The sequence below is a fragment of the Dermacentor andersoni genome, chromosome 1, assembly GCF_023375885.2.
Source record: "Dermacentor andersoni chromosome 1, qqDerAnde1_hic_scaffold, whole genome shotgun sequence".
Taxonomy (NCBI): domain Eukaryota; kingdom Metazoa; phylum Arthropoda; class Arachnida; order Ixodida; family Ixodidae; genus Dermacentor; species Dermacentor andersoni.
Window position 1 is genome coordinate 359,403,510 of NC_092814.1, and position 12,376 is coordinate 359,415,885.

Consider the following 12,376-nt stretch of genomic DNA (forward strand, 5'->3'; position numbering starts at 1 on the left):
TTAATGCAAGATATTTAGAATTCCATTCGGCATAGCGATAAAGAAACTCGTTAGGGATGCCATCGGGTCCAGGGTTTTTCTTTATGTTCAAACGAAGCAAAAGGTTGAGCACACCTTGTTCAGAAATCTCAACGGCAGCAATAGGCGGCCTGTCAGATGGAGTTTCAATACTCGGCATAATCCCGTTGTCTTCTGTAAACACAGATGCAAAATAATCATTGAAACTCTCGGAAGAAGGATGCTCATTAGATTGTGTCGGGGAGTGAACATTCGATGATTGATTAATATATCTCCAAAATTTACCCGGTGCTTCTTTTAGAAATTTTGGGATTGTGATGCCAAAGAACCTTTGTTTGGATTCTTTCACAAGTATCTTAAGATTCCTTCCAAGACATTGAATGGTGGAATGAGTCTGAGTGCTAGGATTCTTTTTACAATTCTTACGTTTTCGTTTTATTAGCCTCTTTAAGTGTATTAGTTCTCTATTTATCCAAGGGCTTCTATTGCTAGTTTTCTTTAAACGCTTAGGTATATACAGTTTTATAGAAGACATGACCAAATTAGCAAAGTACTCCCAGAGACAATCAGGACCCTGATTACGCATATAAAGTTCAGAGAATCTCTCATAAGAGTCCTCGAGCAATTCTAGAACCCCAACATCATCAGCTCTAGCAAAGTTTAACACGACATTTTTGCGGGGATGGTTTACAGTATTGGCAGAAAGGCTCAAAGACAGTACTACAAGTTTATGGTCAGAGATGCCATCACTGGTCTCACAGTCTATTAGTAAAGGCAACAGGTTATTAGACACGAAAACAAGGTCAAGGATAGACGAAAAACGAGCACTGATTCTAGTATAGTCGGTCACCGCTTGGTTTAAACCAAAACAAAAAACAAGATCAAGAAGCTCATTGCAATTCAAAATATCTATCTCTAGGAGAGTGAGCATTCCAGTTTATTCCAGGTAGGTTGAAATCAACCAAAAGTATAATATTGTCTCCTTGTTGCATATTGCTCTCCATAAAGTGCCGGAGAGAAGAAAGAACCTGGACTGGTGAATTTGGTGGCCTATATATACCGCCTATGTGGACTGAACGATTCTTACATATTATCTTAATCCAAACTGCCTCAATATCAGCAGGGACAGGAAGTATAATAAAGTCAATGTTATCGCGAATCATTAACGCAACTCCACCACCTCTACCATCCCGGTCCTTCCTTACCATTACATAAGACTTTGGAGTTACCTCGCTATCTAATATACCTTTATGAAGCCATGTCTCAGTAATCATTGTAATATCCGGGTCATGCTCTAAAATCATAGCTTCGATATCCTCGACCTTATTTAATATGCTTCTTGCATTCACATTCAGTATCCTGAAGGAATCGCTTTCCAAAATTCAAGCAGGGTCACCCTGAGGGTGTGCTTGACACTCATAGCGCTCTTTAGTGATTTCATTCCACGCATAAAGGACATTATTGACTTTTATTTTGTCATATGGTAGTTTAACTTTTGCTCCCTTTGACCTTTCTTCCTGTGTAGAAACCCATAGACATTTTTGTACTTCAACAATCCTTTTCGAATAATCGTCACTGATGCTTATATTCGTACCTTTAAGCATAGAGCGATGACGCAAAATTTTAGATTTGTCTCTGAAATCAGCCACCCTCAAGATTATGGGACGGTCTCTACCTTCAATCTTTTTGCCTAGGCGATGGATTCTTTCAACTGAATTGATTTTCAGCTTCAAAATGCCGCTAAACACATCACCGTTCACCTTTTTCAACAAAACATCAGTTTCCCGTGCTTCCTCACCAATTCCTCTTATTATCAAGTTATTTCGCCTGGACCTGTTTTCAAGTTGATCAACCTTTCGGTTGAGAGCATCTAAATTCCGGTCATGTACATGCAGATAGTCCTCAACTTTAGATAGTCTCTTATTAACAACGTCGAATTCCTTCAAACTTTCTTCTATGGAAGAAAGCCTGGTATTCATTTGAACCAACTTTGCTTCAGAAAAGGCTTGTTTTTCCTGGATTTCAGAAAGTTTACCCAAAATCACTTTCTACGTGTCAAGAAGTTCCTTGATCATTTCGGTGTTAGTAGGCCCAGGATTTTTTTCAACATCCCCTGATAACGACAACATCCCTGCCAAAGAGAAATGTTTGCCGATACAACTCGCAATAGTATGTGGACACGGCAGCATGACCAGACAAAGGTAATCGCTACGAAATACATATTTCTTATCACTAACCTGCATGCACAAAGGTACGTGAGCCAACATTGTCACGGCCGTGCCGCTGAGTCCACTGAAGGCCGTCACTGCTGCAGCTTCTTTTATACCCAAGAAACAGTCATGCCGATGTCTTCTTAGTGACGTCAGGGTGCTCCAGGTGGGTGCGCGGTAGACAGTGTCCACGTGTAGATGGAACGATGGCTTGCCAAAAACGGCCCTTGCATTGGGGAGACAGCCTTGATCGACGATAGACGAAGGCGAGATCAGCGGCGCTTTCGCAGAAAGGTGCACTCCATCTGCCCGTCCCACTGATCTGCCACCGATGAAGCAGCTCTCGAAGACAATCTGCATGTACAAAGGTACGTGAGCCAACATTGTCACGGCCGTGCCGCCGAGTCCACTAAGGACTCGGCGGCACGGGGAATGTGACCTTATTGTGACCAATGTGACCTTATTGCATTACTGCAATAAGGTCACATTAGTGATTGGAACATTTAGAAATACACAACCCACGAAACACGCAAGCAGCTATTTGATGTCTAAAAGATGTCTTGAACGGCTAATTCAAAAGCCTAGTAGCTGTCTTGATCAAGACATTTTGTAGCCATGGACGTCTAGAAGTACTTCAGTAAGCCCTGCTAACGTTACGCTAAAAGTTGGCTAATGGACAGCTTGACAAGAACAACTGAAGACTTTTATTAGACATTCCCTCAAATTTTTGCGGCAGCTGTTACAGTAGCACGACGTTTGCCCACAGTTACAATTTATTTTAAACGAGGCATGGACATCAGAAAATAAGTTTATGTTGTCGGATCGTGATGCACGGGTAGTTTTTCCAGATGTGAACCATGGGAATGGTGTAGTACAGTCTCATTGGTCAATTAGTGCTTTTTAATTAGACCAATCAATTGAATGCCGCCTGTCAGAATTATTTTGCAAATAAAACAAGATCTGTATTGTATGCTGATATCATTCCGATGTTCACCCATTGACCTAAACAAGAACATCTCTGCGTGAAACACGTCATTATTGAAAAAACTTCGCCCTGCTGGGTCTCCACCAAATTGAAATAGCTTCTAGCAAACAAAAATTTTGTCAGTGATGCTGCAGTTCAGGCAAAAATTACATCCTGGTTTCAGCTACAGGGGGCACAATAGCCTTACACCAGTATACGAAACAGAACACTGTGCTGCAATGAGTTAAAAAATAATGGATAGTACACATCTGGAAAAACACTCTGCGAACCACTCTAACTAGCAATATAAATATATTTTTTCTGATGTCCATGCTTCATTTAAAAGTAAATTGTAACTTACTTTGTGGGTGCCTCTTGTAAGTAACGCCACATGCTTGCACAGCATCACGCAGAAATAATGGCCCGTTCTTCGGCATACCATCCATTAGTGAATTCCATTGCATGTTACCAGAACTTAAAGATAAATCATAATATGCTGTTATTTTTTTTCATAAACTGTATGATGAGCTTTTCATGTATAAAAGATGATTGCATGCGAAAATGCAGCAAGACATCAACTTCACACCATGTCACATACTCATACTTTATTACCTAATAAATTAGAAAAGATGCAGAAAGTGTAATCAACAAGAGTGACAAATAGCAGCAAAGGTGATCACGGATAAATCTTGAAGATGATTGCCGCCGCTGCCAGAGTAGGCCAGCCTTCGTAGGAGAGCACTTGCTGCCCACAAAAGCTTGCTGTCACAGGCCACGCGTGACAGTTCTTGTAGACATAGGCAAGCAATACCTGCACAGAAGAGGGAAAAAAAGGTGAGGGAGGAAATGGGAATATTGAAATTGTAACTTCAATTAGTAATATGTGCTAAGTAAGAAGTTTGGCTCACAATGAAAATAAATTTAAGCACTCCTTTCTCTTAAATTACGGGTATCTTAAGGTATGTATGCGATGATGTTTAAAATGACTAGTATATTTCCTATCATAAGAAGCCAACAAACACTGACACCAAGGACAACATAGGGGAAATTACTTGTGCTTAATAAATGAAATAAAGAAACGATAAATTAATGAAAACTAAAGTGGATGAAAAAACACCTTGCCGGAGGTGGTAACCGAACCCACAAACTTCGCATTTCGCGTGCTATGCTCTACCAATTGAGCTACAGTGGCGTCGTTTTCCCATCCACTTTCTTGGATATTTATGTGTTCTAGTAGAACCCTGGGAGTGTCAGCCAGCGCCACAACTCGGAGACCTTGTTCCTGGCATATAGTCATTAAGTTTCATAGCAGAGTCAGCCTTTAAATTATTTTATGGTGTTTTAGGGCTAAACAGCCACTTATCAACCTGTCACACAATTCTGAGAAGCTTCCTGCAAAACATAATCAGTTTAAAACAGTAATTCACTCTGCAGGTAAATGATGTACTAACTTAATTAAAAAGTTAAATAGCGTTTTAAATTGTTGAACTAAAAGTAAGTTTGGCATTTTGCGCTGCCTAGCTGTTGCCTTTCTTTCAAACTTAAACATGACACAGTACACAGTAAGCAGGTAGCGTGCAAAGGAGGACTGGTGATAAAGTATTGTTCCAAAGCAACACTCCTAGCTGGATCAATCACTTTTGTTGATATATTTTCATGTGACCCTAATTGGATTAGGGCAATACCTCACACAAATGATGCAACACCTTGGATGATGCGTCATACAACATTGAAAGTATCTCATGATGTGATCAAACGATAACATTGGCCACTGTCTTGGAAGTGTTAACATGCTGTTTGCGCAAGAAAGTGCAAAGTTATTCATATAGGTAGCAAATTCATCAGTGCATCTATAGCCTCAGATAATTCTGAGAATCTATGTTGACTCGCAATTGAGAAGCCACTGCACACAAAAAGGTGTATTCAAGTAATGGTCCATGCTGAATAATTTCCCACCTAGTGAAAAGGCAAATGTGGCAGGCTAATGGGCTAGGGCAAATAGATTGCTAAATTCTGATAACACCTCCAATGATATTATTGAAATAGGTGATAAAAAACAGCACAGGTAAAATTGCAGTTATGAAAAAATTTTAAAAGCACCTCAGCAAACTGCTGGAACCCTCAGCATCATGCCTGTTCTACATGCACATATGTTGCAGCGCAATCTACATCTCAGACGCAGGCGCCTCCACACATCACTTTGTGATCTCCTCACAATAAGGTTAAAAACAGTCTGGCACAAGCTACCTGATGTGATTCATTTTGCAAGCGCCAGCCAAGTGCTGATAGTGGTAGAGCGAAATTGAAGTTTGTCCTTGTATGGAAGCCACGGCCCATGTTTTATCAATTCTAGCGGCAAAGCACACCTTTTGCAGCACACATAAATCTTAAATTAGACTTCTTGCTGATGCTGTACAGTAAATTCCCGTAAAGAAACTAAATCACACAGAAAACATTTAGAACACCAAACTAATCAAATACTGGCTTGAATACATTTGTGCATTAGGGAGGCAAGGTGCAATGTACACTGTTGTAGCAAATTTTTACTTATGTATGGTATACTTGTATGACACAGCAGACTTAATTTTTGAGTTCTTACATAGCAATGACTACCTACAGGTACATTTTGTAAGGCTTAGGGAAACTAATTATTACTAGAACTGCGTATGTACACTGGCACTGAGAAATTGGTTGTAATAGTGGCAGTTTATAATGGACCAGTGCAAAAAAAAAATGCCCGTTTGTGAGACACCAACTAGCTATTTTACCACGAAGCACTACCTGGCCTTAACCCATATAAAAAGCACTGGGAGGACCAGAGAGGGTACAGTACATTGGCTTACACTGATCATGATGAGGTCCCGTCATCCAGCTAGCGCCAAGGTACAAGAAGGATGTCCAGCCGTCTATAGAGTGAAAGGAACAAAATAAGATAGCATCAAGTCAGTTGAAAGGCAGATTTGCAATTACAAATAAGGTGACCCAGTCACAGTCATTAATTAATAAATGCCAAGCTGTCGTGTTTTCACTCCCAGATGAAGCACCTACTAGGTTAAAGGTGTTGCTGCTTATTTAGAACACAAGTGAAATTTGTACATCAGCAGACGATTTCATTTAGAATTGTATAGATGAAGTTAACATTGCAGTTATATTTTTGCTTTGCTATAAAGTGGGAACGCTACAAACTGCATAGTCACTGACACACACGCGCGCACACGTAACAACAAAGGGACACAAAATAGGGCGAGTTCAGTCTGGTTCAGCATTACAGCCAGCGCGTCGTCTTCGAATGCACTCCTTTCGGTTGGTTCGTGCTACGTTAACTACAAAGACTAACAAGCAGGGCAAAGTTCTGACTGGTGTTGCGAAAGTCGTGGAGCGCGGTAGTGCTGAACGGCTAAACACAAGAAGAACCCTCGTATAAAAGTAATGACGAAAACTCGCAGGGCAGATGAGCCCATATATCAAGAATTGTCGCGGGTAACACCTAAAAATATTCACATTGTTGACAAAAAACGAAGTGCAATGTATTTCACTTACCGGAAAAAGTTTTGTCCGAACGTGCGACGTATACAAAGACGCACCGAGACACGAAGGCGGCGAACGCAGATCACGCCATTGTGGTAGTAAGCCGTCGGCGAAAACACGCAATACAGCCGATGTCACGAAGCACTGATGCAAAACACACGGCAAGCAGAATCAGCACAGCTAAATGACTCCAATTAATATCCAGTATAAATGTACAGAACGGCTTAGAATGACGCACAAGTAGCATAACGAACCCACGACCGAGACATTGGGGGCGGCAGTGGCCGTTTTTTCAAACTTCCTGCCTCCCAGTGTTTCCAGCACAGAATGAGATGTCCGACAAATTTGGATTGTGTCGCCGAAGTGATCGCAGCGCGTAGTGTGACGGGCGGGAGCGGAGGGGTGCACAAATTTGTGATGAAAGATGGCGGCCCCAGTAGATGGCGCTGGCTGCGCGACAGGTGCCAGCGGGGCTGGCCGGTTTCGCGTTGGACCGCGTGTTTTTACTTTCACCTTGTTTCCAATAATTACACGCCGCGTCCGTGTTAAAAGGACATGAACTAGTCATTTTGTTAGTTCGTTGAAAAGCGTGCGTTTGAAATCTTAAATGGTGCTACTTAACATAAACGAAAACCACAATATTTCTGACAGACGCAGCTGGTAAGCGGCGTTTAGCTTATAATTAAATGTTTCTCAGCATTGACCAGATTTGACATGTTTCGCCAACTTCATGTGAATTAATCCATTTACGTGAGCGCAGTCAAACTATGTCTTGAGTGTTTGTTTCTTTATGGGCTTTTTTTTAGTGTAAACTGCTTAATATTTCTTCTTATAAGAAGCAATGGTTCGCGTGTTTATTTTTCGCTCTCGAAGGTTTTGTTCAGTGTTGAAATAATTTAAATTGAATTTTCTCTTTTCTTTTTCTTTGGAGAGCTTATATTTTTAGAGTAGAAATGGCAATGCTGTAGTCAGGGCTCTGTCGCACCGAACATTTTCATTCATTATTTTTTTAACTGTTTCACTCCCGTTCCGTCGCTTACGTGAAAATTGATTCTGCAGCAGTTTTCTCAAGTATTTGCAATGAATGCAGGGGCCGTTACTTTCACATACGTAAGTGCACTTGATGGAAAGGTAACACCCAGCAAACGATATATATCTTCCTTTCTCCTCTGGTTTCACGCCGCAGCCTCCACACAATATAAGTGCCATGTGTGCTGTGGAGCACTGACTGCGCTTCCTCCGGCGAAGAAACAGTGCACTGTGAGCGCAATTGGCCCCTGAGGAATACAGAGCAACACAACGACTCCGGTTGGTTGCTTTCCGACTTGAATTTCACTAACTTCGGCACCAAGATGTGGTCAACCTGCTCGCCCTCGAGCTCACTGGTTCCGAAAAACACACTGTAGCGTTCACTTGGAAACGTTACCTTATTCCATGTTGCATCAGGTAGGCAACCATTATGACACGCACGCTCAAGTTGCACGGCGTGCTGTTTATCTGAGGCAATGATATCTGGTATATCTGGCCCCTGGCGTAGCTGCGTGTGCGCTACGGTGTCTTCTTGCTGGGCGTCTTGCCTGTTGATTGCGTTCAGCTTTTGCCGTTTTGCAGCAGGTCCAAGCTGCTCGCATATATTTCTCTCTTTCCTTTTCATCGGAGCTTCGTGAAATACTTAGGTGCCTCAGGGAACACAGTGGGCACGGCGTCTTCTTTCAGACGTGGACGATCGCGCGGCAATTCCACAACTTCACCGTTGACTGTGTGCCGGTAGGTCCTTTCGACGAACCTTTCGTCGAAGTGCCGTTCACAAACCACGCTGTCGTTGGTAAGCTCTTTTTCAGCCCGTTTAATATTTCAGGTCCACTGCTCCCTTCGCAAGACATCAGTTGGGGCTTTCAAACACAGAAAGCTTTTGCGAGAAAGATCGATACCTGCCTTTGCATCCAGGTATAAAGCACGTGCTTGAGCGGCTTGACGGCAGGGTTCATTACATCCAACAGCCTGAATCTGAAGAGGCCATTCCTCGTGTGGCAACGCGACGACCCAACACTGCAGACAAATTTCACAGACGACGACAGAGGCGACAGCGAAGCGTCAACGCAGCCGGCGAAGCCTTGTCAGTGCCCGGCCGTCGCAAGCGTGGCACCTTTGAACACAGCAGTGCCCCTAGCGGTGGCTAAATTTTCACCGCGTTCCGCGCGCTCCTCCTCCACGGCGCGGATGAGGCGCCCGTCACACTACCCCCCTCTAGCCACCATAGCAGCGCGGTGGCTCTGTGACACCGCTGTGCAACGCCGGCGTTTCGCTCCTGCTGCTGTCAGCTGCGCGAGCATAGAATGGCTTCCTGGCGTCGTGTGCGCGCCCCGTATGGAAAACAATAACACGCCCTTGATTGTTGAATTTCTGATGTGAAATTATTTAATATCAAAGCCAATTAACTTATGTTGCTTCCAACGAGTTCGATTTGTCTGTGGCGTCTTTTATTCGCTAACGCCGACGGCCGACGGTAACCGCACTTTTAACACGTCGTTTGGCATTTTATGCACTTTTAGACAAAAAGATCTAGAAAAGTTCTTGAGTTAGACATTCTGAATGTGTTTACCAAAACACACTCTAGTGACACCAGTAGTGGGTTTTGCCGCAGATAGAATATATACTAGCATATTCCAAGTGCGGAGGTTATGTTTAGAAGAAATTCTATTTTCAGTCTTGTCATAGACCAAGACGTCTATAGCCGTTTGTAGCCGTTCCAAGAAGTTTTTAAGAGGTTCTGTGTTTCGTGGGAATTGATCTCCGAGGCTGATTGTAGGCTCAAATATGCGCGCACACATCGCGCTGCGTGTTCCGTCCACCTCAACGCCAGCAGAAATTCCGGCCATGACATGACGCCTTAAACCACTTCAGCACGTCTCACAGAACAGTTTACCACGTAGAAGACGCACGTCATACTAAACAGACCGCACTTCCGCGAAAGCAAACGACAGAACCTATCGCCGAGCGTATACCTGCCGTACAAAAGACCGCTTTCACCCAAGCCAGTATGGCGCTGCTCACAGGCGGCGCCACTGCGTTCACAATATGGCGGCGCCTACGAAAAAAAAACGGCCTATATACTATGGTGGCTAGGAAAGCATACGTCGCCTTGAAGAAAAGTCCACTTGTCGAAACGTTGGCTCCTGCTTTCACCTTGTTCTCGTTTTGCTCATCGGCTTGAATTTCCATCTCCCGCATTCCCCGTGTTTTAACTGAAAAATTAGTGAGATTTAAATTTTTTGCACGTTGGGGATTCAGGAAATATAAACTTTCCACAGGAGCTATCATTAGAACTAGTGTACAGTACTTCTAGCACTTCTTTAATCAAAGAATGCGAATTTTGCGCTTTGGTTGGCTCAGCTTTTACTTCTTGTGTTAAGACTAATCTACTTTATTTTTTCCTGCTGTGTGTACATGTTTTTAGACGCAATCCTTTCCGTTGTATGGAGGTCTCGCTCACACAAAGCTATGCAGTCGATTGCAGATCGACCTTAGGCAGAAGTGCAATCTCATACCTGTGCACTTGCCTATATTCATTACGGTGCAATACCGCGCAAGCCTGTGCATAACTATACAACGACTGTAAAGCATATGCAAGCTCCAGCACCAGTTTAAGGCACAAGATTAGACCATATTTCTTGAACAGAAAAGCTGATTTAACACATTATTAATAATGCACGAGGAGGCTTGTCCATGATATCTAACCTGACTATTGCTTCTAGACCCTAAAGAATGCAGTAAAAAAAAAGTAGGTGCTTGCTGCAATGGGGAGAAGCAAATTTCTCCCGTACCATACTATAGGTGCTTACCCGTTTTCAAGTTTGCAAAGCGAGTGCTTCCCTGCATGGCATGGCCACCACTACGGCTAATATTCATGCTACCACATCTGCATATATTGTACTGCATCGTTTACCTTACAGAAGTTGGGAACTAGAAGCGGGGTTCAAACTTTGTACATTTTTCTCTTTCATTAATCATACTAAAAATAGCAAATCATTAACTTCATTCATGCTTTTCCAGTCACTTTTTTTTTAAAGTTTAATGTATTCTAGGGTTTTATGCGCTAAAACCACGATTTCATTATGAGGCACGCCATAGCTAGTGGGGCAGTCCGGATTAATTTTGACCACTAGGGATTTTTAACGTGCCACACGGGCGTTTCTTGCATTTAGCTCATCTAAATGCGACCGCCGCGGTCGGGATTTGATCCCGCGACCTCGTGCTTAGCAGGGCCGCTAAGCCATCGCGGCGGGTACATTTTTTTTTAACTTAGAAGTGCGATTCCTAAAAAAAATCGCATCAATTATTCTGCGTTGCCTCGATTCAAAACAGCAATGATCAGCATACAATTTAATGTATGACGGTATAAGTTGCAGCTAGTGCATGGTCAGATAAAACGTTAAAGCATGAAAGCACCATAAATGACCACATTTCAAGCAATAAGCGAACAAGTGAATTGTTCTCACTTTAAGCCCGTAATGCAAAAATAACAGGTGCAGCAATAATCGCGCGTTGATTTGAGAGAATAAGCAAGTGTCTTTCTTACCTGGCATTGTCGGAAAGTGATGCTCCTCATATTCCGGCTCGAAGAAATGCACGTTAATATGGTGGGACTCCAGTTCTTTCAAAGTCGGGGCCACTTCTTCACACTCGTCGCAGTTGTACTTCGGGTGAGCGATTTTGTGCACAAGTTTTATGTGCCTCTGCAGATTGCGATTGTTCGCTAACCGCCGGTCGCAGTACTGACATTGAAAGGAAGCAACTTTCGCCATTGCGAGACCGCGAAGAAATGCATGGGTTTCCTAAAAACCGATAACGTAACTATTCAAAGTGCGCGCGAGCGGGCATTTTATATCTGCGGATGCTCTGACCACGGAGGAAAGAAAAAGCTGAGAGACGCTGACGTCACTCTGCGAAGAATGAGTGACGTCGAAAGGCGTGGAGATATCCTCTCCTGTGCATATCTCTCTCCTCCGGCCCGCAACCGCGCACGAACCGCGTGGGCTGCGCGCGCGCGCCTGCAGCAATCAGAAAGCATCTACTATTCTGACAAAAGATGCAATCGCGATGTAACGTTGGCGAAGTCTGAGTATTCTGCCCTGGCATTGAAACAAGTTCGAAATAAACTCCTCACGTTAGACCGTCACGTCGGACTCCGCATCTTTTGCGGGAGTTTGCGAAAAGCAATATGGTATATTGGTCCAGCCAACTGAAACTGTTCTGACGGCTTGTATACCCCCCATGTTGCATTACTGGTTTTGGCGTTGCGCTGCGACAGTGAGGTTGTGAGATCACAATTCGGTCGTGGAGGCCGCATTCCGATGGGGTTCGACGGGGTGAAAATGCAACACCCTTGTACCGTGCGTTGAATGCATGTCAACGAATCCCGCGCGGTGAAAATTAATCCGCAGTTCACCGCTACGGTGTGCCTCATTATCAGATCTCGGCTTTGGCACGCGAAGTGTCAAAATTTGAATGTTTGATTAACCGCAGGTACGGTGGCTGCCTAGTTCCTGCGTCATTTTAGATTACCTTTATCGTTCATTTCTACCTTCGTTTCCTCTGTTTGGGCTCCCTGGGGCTAGACCATAGCGGTTATGGCTAGACGCGGCGATGAAAAAAT

At 43.4% G+C, this 12,376-nt stretch overlaps 1 protein-coding gene across 5 annotated transcripts in view; it reads right to left on the reverse strand.

Moving 5' to 3' along the window:
- LOC129381180 (uncharacterized) overlaps nucleotides 1-11,875 on the reverse strand; it is a 39,623-nt gene extending 27,748 nt beyond the window's left edge. Inside the window, exons 1-3 of one of the 5 annotated variants that reach the window (XM_072285850.1) lie at nucleotides 6,036-6,179; nucleotides 3,873-4,003; nucleotides 2,256-2,582 (exon numbers count right to left, since the gene is read on the reverse strand). The gene's annotated coding sequence lies outside the window, so the exon portion shown is untranslated. Of the gene's footprint in view, nucleotides 1-2,255; nucleotides 3,668-3,872; nucleotides 4,004-6,035; nucleotides 6,180-11,299 lie in introns of those variants that run through there. The other 4 variants (XM_072285849.1, XM_072285851.1, XM_072285852.1 and 1 more) reach the window with 4 other exon arrangements.
- Nucleotides 11,876-12,376: the final 501 nt, after the last annotated feature.